Source organism: Ursus americanus, chromosome 27 (assembly GCF_024610735.1).
Source record: "Ursus americanus isolate L20-20 chromosome 27, mUrsAme1.1.p, whole genome shotgun sequence".
Lineage (NCBI taxonomy): Eukaryota > Metazoa > Chordata > Mammalia > Carnivora > Ursidae > Ursus > Ursus americanus.
The window spans coordinates 37818729-37830806 of NC_142153.1; the positions used below are offsets into that span (position 1 = coordinate 37818729).

The 12078-nt window shown below is 39.8% G+C and overlaps 1 protein-coding gene across 7 annotated transcripts in view; it reads left to right on the top strand.

Annotated features, from left to right (window-relative positions):
* TENM3 (teneurin transmembrane protein 3) overlaps window positions 1-12078 on the top strand; it is a 589152-nt gene that overhangs the window by 326820 nt on the left and 250254 nt on the right. The window lies entirely within an intron of this gene.

Here is a 12078-nt window from a genome sequence, read left to right on the forward strand (position 1 = left end):
TGAGAGATGTTCAGGAGTCAGAATTCTAGGTTTTGATGGTGATAGAACATGAGGAATAAAGAAATAAAAGGAGCAGATGATTATAGACTTCTAGCTTGATGATATTAACTGTGAAAAGTGAGAAACTGGAAGTTTTGAGGGGGAAGATAATGATTTTGGTTTGGAACTTTTGTGCTTGAAAGACCTCCATGTAAACATATCTAGTAGGCCTTTATAAAGATGTGTCCTGAATCTTTTATTACCATGATACGCAGTAACAAATACCTTTTATATCTGATACTATGTGAAGATGTGATTTCCTATTTCACAAAACAGTGCCCCTTTCTTTGTGTGATGCACTCTGAGTAGTTTCTGTCGGCGCCATCCATTTTGTTTCATTTTGAAATGTGTTGTAAGCCACTAAGCTGAATTCATGAATGACTAAAATGTCACAGCCCATTCTTTGGAAAACCCTTGTCTGGAGCATAAAAGAAACTTAGACTTGTAGAGACTTGGAAGTCATAAATTTATTGATATTAGCTGAAGCTATGGGACATTTTCTAAGGGCCAGTGTGGGGAGCTAGAAAATTTCCCAGATAATAGCCCTATAGAATAGAAAACATTTGTGGCACCTGGGTGGATCAGTCAGGTAAGCTTCCGACTCTTGATTTCAGTTCAGGTCATGATCTCAGGGTTCTGGGATCAAAGGTCGAGAGATGGAGCCCCATTTTGGGCTCCATGCTCAGTGTGGAGTCTGCTTGAGATTCTCTCCCACTCCCTCTGCTCCCTCCCTGCTTGCACTCTCAATCTCTCCCCTCCCCCCCAAAAAAGAAAGAATATGAAACATTTAAAAATTTTAAAGCTGATAGAGGAAGGGGAGGTAGCTAAAGAAAGGGGGAAAGAATAGTAAATTTTAATAGTATAGTATATTTTAATAGTACAGAGTCAGTAAAGTAAGAGAAACCAAGAAAGGAGAGCATTTCAAGGAGGGACTAATCAGCAGTAACCAATGCTGATGACACAAATAAACTGAAGAATACCAAGATTCGAATTGCAGTGTAAGATGTCACTGGTGGTAAGTGAGAAAATAGTTTTAGTAGAGTGTGCTGCGGAGAGTAAGTTGCAATGGGAGGTAAAGAAGTTAGACTTCTTTTTCGGAGAGCTTGGTCTTAAAGGGGAAAGGATGTAAATGTATATGTAATAAATATATATATATGAATGACAGTAGCTGTGAGGACCAGAAACAGGGTTCAAGTGAAATCCTTGAAACTGGCTAGTTTGTTTGCCATGTTTAAGACTGAATAAATGTTTGCTGAAAGTTTTTGAGAAAAGAATTTCAAGGGTTTAAGAGGAAATAGATGAAAGTGGCCAACAGGCAGAAAGATAATAGGAACAATTAGAATAAGATTGTAACCATTTCAATTATTTCGCTTAAAAATGGACAGCCTAAAACTAATAACAAGAATCTGAGCTATGGCTCAGATTACAAAAAATCAAAGAATATCTTTAATTAATATTAATTAATATGGTAGTAATGTATATTTGAGTATGTATGTATATAAATATGTGCACATGATTATACAATTTAGTAATAATTATTAATAATATATAATTCCTTCCATATAAATTGTTTTGGAGAGACTTAATGAATATAAGCTTTGTTAAGCATAGGAATGAGGTTTAATGGAGATTGAGTAGGCTTTCTGAAATGCATTTTATTAATACATACTTTGGATGATTTAGAATCAGTCACCTAGAAGAAATGAAAAATTATTATGGGAAGTTATTTACAATTCTGTGAGTTTGTGATCTTCTTTCCTGTATTACAGTAGAAGTCTAATACTGATGAAAAAGTTTTAAGTAGAAACTGCTATATAAACTTCTTGACGTTTTAAACAAAAGATTTTTCTAATTCCACACGCAGCTTAGAGAAGCAATTCTGGGGATGCCTGGGTGGTTCAGTCAGTGAAGCGTCTGCCTTCAGCTCAGGTCATGATCCCAGGGTCCTGGGATCGAGTCCTGCATCGGCCTCCTGGCTCAGCGGGGAGTCTGCTTCTCCCTCTGCCTGCCGCTCCCTGCTTGTGCTTTCTTTCTCTCTGACAAATAAATAAATAAAATCTTTAAAAAAAAAAAAGCGATTCTGTAGTAACCACACTTGCACCCTGCATGAATGTCCAATTTAAAGGTGTACCCCTTGGTCATGCCAGAGCAAAACATAGATTGTTGACTCAGGGACAAAAGCATGTCAATGCAAAAGTCTAACATGACCCTCTTCCTTTCACCACAAATTTAAATACACTGTTGGTCGGCTGTGATCATGAGCATAGAGTTGGCTAAAAATCTCCACCTGATTGGTTGTGGGAGAGTGGAACCAGGAGGTAATGTGAGCTGTGGGAAATAGCCCCGGGGTTCTGAGTCTAGGACTGCCAATTCTGTACCACCGCAAGCAAGTCAATCTCATCATTAAATTGGACTGACAGTAACCATACTTCCTCTATCACAGGACTGTGATTATTATTCAGTGAGATAATGAGTGTGGCACTACTTTAATAAATTTTTTTTAAAAAGATTACTGTAAGGTAGTAGTACCGTGATTATCATGGTTAGATTTGCCAAAACACTGCTCCTGTCAGAGTTGCTTAAAACAGCAAATTCTGGAGTATGGTGGCTTCATCTTCTGTCTAAATCCCAAAGTAGCCAAGTGGACTTGTTATTTTACTAGGGTTCTTTTTCAGAGTTACTGTGAACTTTTTTAGAGATGGCTCTACTTCCCCTATTACGTATTAGTGATAGAAAAGTTTCGCAGGACTCTTTTTTTTTTTTTTTTTAAAGATTTTATTTATTTATGTGACAGAGAGACAGCCAGCGAGAGAGGGAACACAAGCAGGGGGAGTGGGAGAGGAAGAAGCAGGCTCATAGCAGAGGAGCCCGATGTGGGACTCGAACCCGGTACGCCGGGATCACGCCCTGAGCCGAAGGCAGACGCCTTAACGACTGCGCTACCCAGGCGCCCCTCGCAGGACTCTTTTGAGCACGACTTCAGAAAGTCTGTGATATGTGAGCAGATGAAAAATATTGTATAGGATTAATGTAGATCACCGGGGGAAACCTGAGAAGTGACTAGCTCATGTTTTCTCTGAATTTCCTCTGGTTCACCCTCCTTGGAGTAGAAAGAATTGAGTGCATTTTATATCAGAAAAAGAAGAATTCCAAGATAGGTAATTCCTACTGGATTTTAAAATATGAGGCAGGTAAATGATCCTTAGGTTTTTAAAAGACAATAGAGAAGGGGTATAAACGCTGAAGATCTTCTTTTCGTTACTTTGACGTGCAGCCAGAAGTAAAGAAATGTCCAAATCCACCCAAGAGAAATTTTAAAAGCATGAGTTGGACAAACTGGGGGGAGCTGCCACAACCCTAGTTGAAAGATAAGAAAAAGGTTCCAGAGCGTCATCAATGTTGGAAATCTCAGAGCTTCACAGTAGTGTTGGAAACCAACAGAATCTTCCTCTTTTCTGTAGTCTCTCTGTTACTCTGTTTTAAAAAACAAAATTCATTAAAAAAAAATACTAATAAACAAGGTTCGTCATAACCTAATAGATGGAGAGGAAACATAATGCAGGTCTAGGAGAAGAGGGGGGTGTTTAGCCAGTGCGTACGCTTTATTTGTGTACTGGGACCTAACATTTGTCTTCAGTCATTTCAAAGTATGTGCTGCAACTCTCCATCGTACCCTGAAAATTTGAAATCCTGTGAATGCACATAGGACAGATGTAAGTCCGGATACCTTGTGAGAGAAACTGCATGTTTATCTGCATGGAAATAAGGGACTCCTGGGTGGCTCAGTCAGTTAAGCGTCTGCCTTTGGCTCAGGTCATGATCCCAGGGTCCTGGGATCAGCCCCGCATCAGGCTCCCTGCTCAGCGGGGAGCTTGCTTCTCCCTCTCCCTCTGCCCCTCCCTCCCGCTCATGCGCACGGGCTGGCTCTCTCTCAAATAAATAAATAAAACCTTTTTTAAAAAATCTGCATGGAAATACATACAGGTAATCCCCCAGGTGTCCAGGCTAGTGGCCTGTCTCTACTGGGTTTACCGATGTCATTACTTGATAAAAGACATCCCAGATCCTTGATCCTTTATCCTTCCTTTTTCTTGTTCTTTTGGATTCACAAGCCTTGGAAGCTGATTCAGATGCATAGACCTAGATCCAAGAAGTAAAGGGCAGGGGAAAGTGCGTTAACGGTGTTACTGGCACCCCTTAGTGATAATAGTCTTTGGGAGTATTATTTGAATCAGGTACACTGGAAACACTCAAATGGTCAGGAAACACCAGTCGGTATACTAGAAGGTGACAGTGTTGGGCAGAATTCTGTGACACTCAAGAGTCCCTCCCCTCGCGGTGCCTATTCTGTATTAGCTTCTGCTGAGTGTAAGCGGGATCTGAAATATGGTGAAACATCATTCCTGTGATTATCTTGTATTATATGGCGAAGGGATTTTGCAGATGTAATCGTGGTTCCTAATCAGTTGACGAATCATTAATCTAATGGGAGAGATCTTGGGTGGGCCACCTAATTAGGAGACCCTTAAAAAGGTAGATGCAGCAGATCCTGTCCAGGAAGCCTCGAAGTTAAAGCCAGCAGCAGTGTCGTGAACTTCCTGTGGAGAGACGCAACATCCAGGGCCTCAGGGCCTCCGTCCTGTAGCTGCAAGGAACTAAATTCAGCTAACAGTCTTGATGAGCTTGGAAAGGGACCTTGACCTCAGTGAGCACAGCAGCGTGGCCAACACCTTGATTTCAACCTGGTGAGATCCTGAGTGGAAGACTCGGTTAACTGATGCCTGGACCACCCTGAGTCACAGAAAATGGGAGATAATACATTTGTTGTTTTAAATGGCCTGACAAATTGTTACTCGGCAGTAGAAAACAGATACAGTAACACAGAATGAAATCAAAGACTGAGCATCCCAAACCTATTCGGAAAACAACTAATGACAACTACCATTTATTTAGCACCTGCTGTGTACTGGGCATTATACTGGACATTTTCTCTCATTCTCAAGTTTGGAACTTCCCCGGCTTCCTCCATAGTCCATCCGTTGCACGGTCTTAGTGTAGTAGCCACTGGCCACACCTAGTGCTTATTAAGCACTCTGGAATGTGGCTAAGCTGCATTGAGATGAACTCTAAGTGTGAAATAAACACTGGATTTTGAAGATTTCATGCAAAAAATAAAAAGAATGTAAATACATCAGTTATTTTTTATATACTGATACCATGTCGAAGTTTTATTTTGGACATACTGAAATAAATTATATATTACAATCAGTTTTTCCTATTTTTACTTAATGTGGTTACTAAAATTAAAATTCTTTGTGTGGCTCATATATATTTCTGGAAGATTGAGAAGAATTAGAAAAACAAGAAAGAAAACAAAACTCTACTACCCAGAAAGAACCATTGTTAATATTTGTATGTATTTCCCTTCTGTTAGTGTGAAGATGTCAATTTTTCTGTCCCTCTACAGTTTATCCCAATATGTCAAGCAACATTTGCAGGGCCAGACAAAGAAACCCCAGATGAGCTTAAAATGTTTGCCTGAGATGTTACATTTGTTAATGTGGAAAAGCTGAAATGCAACCCCATGTCTTTGTAACTCCAAATCCATTTGCCTCCAAAGCCTGTGTTCTTTCTACGATACCACTGTGCCTCTCCTGAAAAATCTTTACCAGAAAAATTAAAAGACAGCTTGCAGTAGCACACAAGAAAGCATTAAACACAGAAAAAACCAAAAAACAAAACTCGACAGGGCCTGAAGATTTACGTTTTTATGAATAATTTTATTTGGAAAAAATTAATTTGGGGATTTCTAAGTAGTTGCCAATGTTTATAGATTGAGTATAAATTTTTTTCTAGAATACATTCAAGAGGTGGACAGAGAATGCTGGTAGTAATTGGTTTTGTCTGTTAATAGTTGCAGTTATTACCAAGTATATATAGAATGGGATAGATAACCACTTTAGAGACAATTCTTTTCGCATGAAGTTAGCAAGGAAAAGAAATCATAGGCATGCAGATAGGAGGGAAGGAAACAAACCTTTGTTGATCTTGTGTGTAGATCTTAAGGAATCTTTAAAAGTTTTTCTAGAACTAGTAAAAATTGAGCAAGGTCATAAGACGGAAGATCAATATACAAAAATCAATTGATTTTCTATATTCTAGCAACAAACACTCTGAAAACAAAATTAAGAAAACAGTCCGTCATTGTTAGCCTATCCAGTCTGTGTACCAGCAAGTTCACTTCCATCAAAGGAGATACAGTTCTTTGGTGAAGAGGCGATTGGTTACCTTAGATGTGTGGTTAAGGTGTGTTACCCTTAGAACATTTCATATGGTTTTGATTTCGAAATATATATTACTAAGTTGGAGTAGTCATTTCTGAATTTAGCTGAGGGTAGCTTGTTTCATAGACTTGGTTTTTCAAGAAAGTTACGCGCTGAATTATTCCTGCCGCGTGGATGAGTCCACATGACAGTTTGTTGCTCCTTTTTATTGCACAACAGATGTTAGCATTTCAAAATAAACACAAACTTTTTCCCCAAGAAAGGAATTTCCCTCTTTATGAATCAGTTTTGGACAAGGTAGTATAGGCTTGTGTCTACTAGAGAGTATGCGATTTATTATTTTTATAACAAAATGACTTAAAAGAAAAATAATTATAGTACCGTGAAATTCATACATCAGCTCTTTCCTTTTCTCCTGGGCCATAGTTCTAATTATTTTTTCTAATGGTAATTGATAACCAGGTGAATTCCCTTGCTACTGCAGCTTTATAGAATTTTTTTTGCTCTCAGCTTTCTAGGGAATAATAGAAAATCTCCAAGTTCAAATGTATGTCAAAGTGATGTACTCCTTCTGTACATAAATAATAATGGTACAGAAGCCTGTTAAAGGTGGCTTTCATTTTTTATTTCAGATTTGCATCAGAGAGGTAATGACAGTTCATTAGCACTTGAGGTATCTAAAACTTGGAAAATATATTTCACAGTTCAAGGTTAAATGGGTCACCACCATAGTTACGAAGGGAAGTATCACGCGCTCTGTAGAACATTTCACATATTTCAAAGTGTTATCTCTTACAGGGAAACACAACTCACCATTCTTCAGAGAAGTGACATGATGATAGGAAGATCTATACTGTCTTATCCCTTAATATATATGTATAAAGAATTGGCTATGCAGATTTTTCTTCCGGGAAAGTTTCCTACTGCCTCTAGTAGTTGTCGCCGCTATGAAAACATTAGATGAAAAGGATTGTATAAGGATTATAAATTATGCTTTGTATGTGCTTTTGCACCAGCACGTTTTAATGCCGCTATATTTGCATGTAGAGTTTTAATTAAGAGATAACTGTCGCCACAGGTTGGCTGCAGAAGGCTACAGTCTCCAACAGAGAGAGAAATGCCAGTGCCAAGTCCTACAGGTTGGGTAGCAAATGGGGGGTCGGTAACATAAAACAGGCTTGTAATTAAAAGCATAATAGTCACTTCTATTTAATGGAATGAATAACATAAAAATATTAAAATGCATTCACTTATTCTTTTTAATAACTCCCTATTCCTTTTAATGCCTATTAGGAGTATTCCTGAATGTTGCTCCCCCTGTAGGATTTTTTTTTTAAAGTTTGTTTTCCAAACTGGGTAATAATAATAATAATTCTTAATCACAAAAGTTAAGATCTAAGAAGATTTGATCTTTTTTTTCCTCTCTGATTGATTGGAGGCAGGATTGTCCTTCTATGTTCACAAAAGACCTCTTTGCACAAAAGAGACAGAGATCAAAAGTAAGAGAGTCTTCACTTCCTCTCTAGAAAAATCACTTAGAAAAGAGACTCCTATGAATTTCTAACTCTGATTAGCTATCAAGAACTAGTCGCTAGGAATATTTTATACATAAGGGGGGAAATAAACTTTAAATAATTCTACATTATTTATTTGTTGAGCCTGTTTTCCTGTTTTTAGAGGCATTTTGAGTAAGACTTCATTGCGATTTCCAATCTTAATCCAGACCTACACACACATAGGAGGAATGCTCCCATCTCGAGGTTGTAATTTGGATTGAGGCTCACAATTTTTCCTTTCTGTGTTCATCCTGTCAACGATGTAATTATTGCTGCTTTGTCCTCCCTTATCTTAAGGAGTTGTAAGCCCTTGGAACAGGTAAAGCTCCTTTATGCACAATACGATGGGTGGGATGACCTCCTGTTCCCTATTTTCATGGTAAATTAATGGGTACTGAGAAAATAATTGCCATCATTGCTATACCTTAACCACTTAACAGAATACAATCTTTTGTTCTTGATTGAAGTATTAAAATTATGGCAATTTTTTTTACCCAAGAGGAAAATTTGGACGTTCTGAAAATATTTGTGTTTGTAACAGTGTATCTTTCCATGTCTCTTGTGATTGGCTTTGGTTGCGGTTGAAGCTTTTCCTTGCATCATTGACAGCACGCTTGCATGGAGCCAACACTCCCTACTTTCATCCATAAAAATAATTCTTATAGGGAGAACCAGACTGGATATTTGGAGAGAATAGAAATAAAGCATTTTGCTTTCTTACTTTCTTTTATGGTATCACGTAAATATTCTAGAGAGTATTACTTTCCTCGTTCACATTATAACCTGCACGGGACAGTAACCAGTTTAGAGGGAAGAATTTGCCATAGAAATAAAAATAACTAGAACGCCTAGAAATTGAAGTGTTCCTGCAGTCCCTGTCAGGTCCTTTCTTCCTACTGCTTTTGTTCAGTTGGTTAAGAGGCAGTAATTATTTAGGTTTATTTAGACAAGAAGAAGAACATGACCATAACAGGGAAGCAGAAGTCAAATTACATCATTTATTATTTTGCCAAAGACTTGCATATGTTACCATTTCAAATGGTGATGTCTAAAATCTTTCTTTGAGAGCCAGAATAACGTCTTTCAGGTTAATTCAGAATAAAGACTCAGTACACCTCCATACTGACGAATGTCATTTAAAACCAAGCCAGTATATACTTAGAGTCCTAGCTTTCTAAAACAAGAGGGAATCAGATTACATACAAACAAACAAACCAAAACCCAGGACCCAGGAGAAACTCTATAATTTACATAGTCACATAAGGAGGTACTCGATCCATTACTACTGGACCCTGAACTGCTTCCCACTCGTAGACTCTGCTTCTGACTTGAGTGAAGAGCAAAGGCGGTGGTCCAAAAATTTGCAAAAGAACTGACCTTGGGGTTCCTTTACAAAGCAGACCCCCGTAGTATATCAAAGATGGGATTTTAACATTGAAAACAAAAGCAGAAACTGTAGTAGCTACCGGTTCCAGACATGAAGTTAATCATTACAGCCATGCTGTTGAATATGCATTTTTTTAAAAGACTTTATTTATTTATTTGACAGAGACAGCCAGCAAGAGAGGGAACACAAGCAGGGGGAGTGGCAGAGGAAGAAGCAGGCTCCCAGCGGAGGAGCCTGATGTGGGGCTCGATCCCAGGACCCCGGGCTCATGCCCTGGGCCGAAGGCAGACGCTTAACAGCTGAGCCACCAGGCACCCCTGGATATGCATTATTGCTCCAATTTTACAGATTAGAATATGGAGGCTTAGAGGGATGAGTTAGATTATTTGCCCAGGGTAATATAATTTAAGCTGCCAAAACACAGAATTCGTCGCCTGGCTAACTTCAAGGAGCAGCCACTTTCCGTTACACGATGCTTTCTCTCCTTTGTATTTTCTGCTTTTTAAAAAATCAGTTTTTTATGCAGCAAAGCATATCTGTTTGGATAAAGCCGGAATACTGCGACAAAGTCGTGTAGAACCGTATTTATATCCACGTGCCACTAACATCTGCCTTGCTTCAGTTATATCGAGGAATTTCTGTACCTGGAAGGGTTCTACACCTCGTGCCAATCTTCCGTGCCTCCCTGCTTGTAATTCACTGTGTCCCCACCATCCCACAGAAGCTTCTAGGTCCAACATTACTCAGTCTTTGTCCATTAACAGTCCTGCTTGGGTGGTGAAGCCAGTAGGACTTCCAAATAAATGAGGACATTTTGATAAAAAAACAAAAAATATGGAGGGGTGCCTGGGTGGCACAGTTGTTAAGTGTCTGCCTTCGGCTCAGGGCGTGATCCCTGCATTCCGGGATCGAGTCCCATGTCAGGCTTCTCCGCTGGGTGCCTGCTTCTTCCTCTCCCACTCCCCCCGCTTGTGTTCCCTCTCTTGCTGCCTGTGTCTCTCTGCCAAATAAATAAATAAGGTCTTTAAAAAAAAAAAAGGAAAATGTTGAAACCAAATGAGAGAACGTAATCAGGAAAAACGTGGAATGACTCGTGATTGATTTGGCTTATTTTCCACCATTTTCAGCACCTGACACACCTACTCCTATCGTGTCTGCCCTTTCTGGTGTGTCAGTCCACTTGGCAGAGGCCATCTCTGACCATCTCTGGCACAAGCCACTGCGGTTTCTTTCTTTCTTTTTTGGGGGGGGTTTTATTTATTTGACAAAGAGCGCACAAGCAGGGGGAACGGCAGGCAGAGGAAGAGGCAGGCTCCCCGTGGAGCAGGGAACCAGGTGTGGGGCTCCATCCCAGGGCCCTGGGATCATGACCTGACCCGAAGGCAGGTGCTTCACCGACTGAGCCACCCAGGCGCCCCTGCCACTGTGGATTCTGATCTCCTCAGTAGCTCTGTCCAGTCAGTCCCATTGTTTGCATGCCCCCTTCTCTTCTCACTTTCCCTTTGCCTGAGTCAACCATACAACTCTCTCTCCTTCCTCGACTGGGAACGCATACCCGACATGGTTGTTAACGCAGTCTAGTTACAAGAGGCGACATCAATAAAGGAAAGAGTGGGAAGGAAGAATATCATTTTATTTAGCGTCTGCACCCGCACTGGAACGGAAACTCCGCGAAGGTAGAGCTGTGACTGTCTTGTTCGCCTCTGCATCCCCAGCCTCGCCCAGGGAGCCCTTGCATGGTTTTACCAGGAAGCCTCAGTTGCTGTGCGTTGCTCTTAACCGTTTAACTTTCTAACTTGGCAACGTGGCAATACATCTTTATTCATGGACCAATCCGAGAGTTGCCGTGTTTTGCTGACGCACTGGACTGCATTTGATTCATCTTCAGACTGTGATCTGAGGGTGGTCCTGACTTTATAATCACTCCTATGTATAAAACGGTTGAAGTGGTAACTTGTCTTTTATCTTCTTGAGACTAATTAGCCCTTTTTCCTCCTTCTTGAGTTCTTTGACTTTTCCTGAGCTCCTAATTATATGTGAAATTTGCTGGTGTGTATAATACATTCTGACAAATGAAATTCGGATAATTATATTGTTTTTCTTTAGAGAGAAAATAAATTGTCTTATAGCGTTAGATTTGAAAGCAGGTATTTCAATTAAAGGAGTCAAGAGCAGTTAACACTGGAATACAAGGTTAGGAAACCACTTTTTTTTTTTAAGATTATATTTTTATTTACTTATTTGAGAGAGAGAGATAGAGAGGAAGAGCATGGGGAGAGAGGCAGAGGGAGAGGGAGAAGCAGACTCCCCACTGAGGAGGGAGCCCAATGCAGGACTCGATCCCAGGACCCTGAGATCACGACCTGAGCTGAAGGCAGAGGCTCAGCCGACAGCCCTGTAGGCGCCCCAGGAAACCACTTGTCCTATCTTTGCCATTACCTGCATTATTTCCTACAATTTTGAAAAAATATTTCTGTTTTGTTTTAACTTTCTGAAATGGCGGTGTTTTTTTTTTTTTAATTGATGTCGAGAGACGCTTGCTGGTAGAAGAGTAAATTGTGACTTGTTTGTCACCGTGCGTTATGCCTAATTACAGATGATCAGAAGTGATTCAGGGGTATCATTAGGCTTTAAATGAGCAGAAGGCTTGTGATTTTGTTACCAGTGCGAAAGATGGCATTTAATTATGTAGGTTAAGGGGAGCTATTACCTGTTGGGATTTAAAAAAAGAAAAGAGCTATGTACGTGTAATGTAGCATTTTGCTCCATACAAGATGTAATTAAATGGTTGATTGAGGTTGCAATCCGTGAC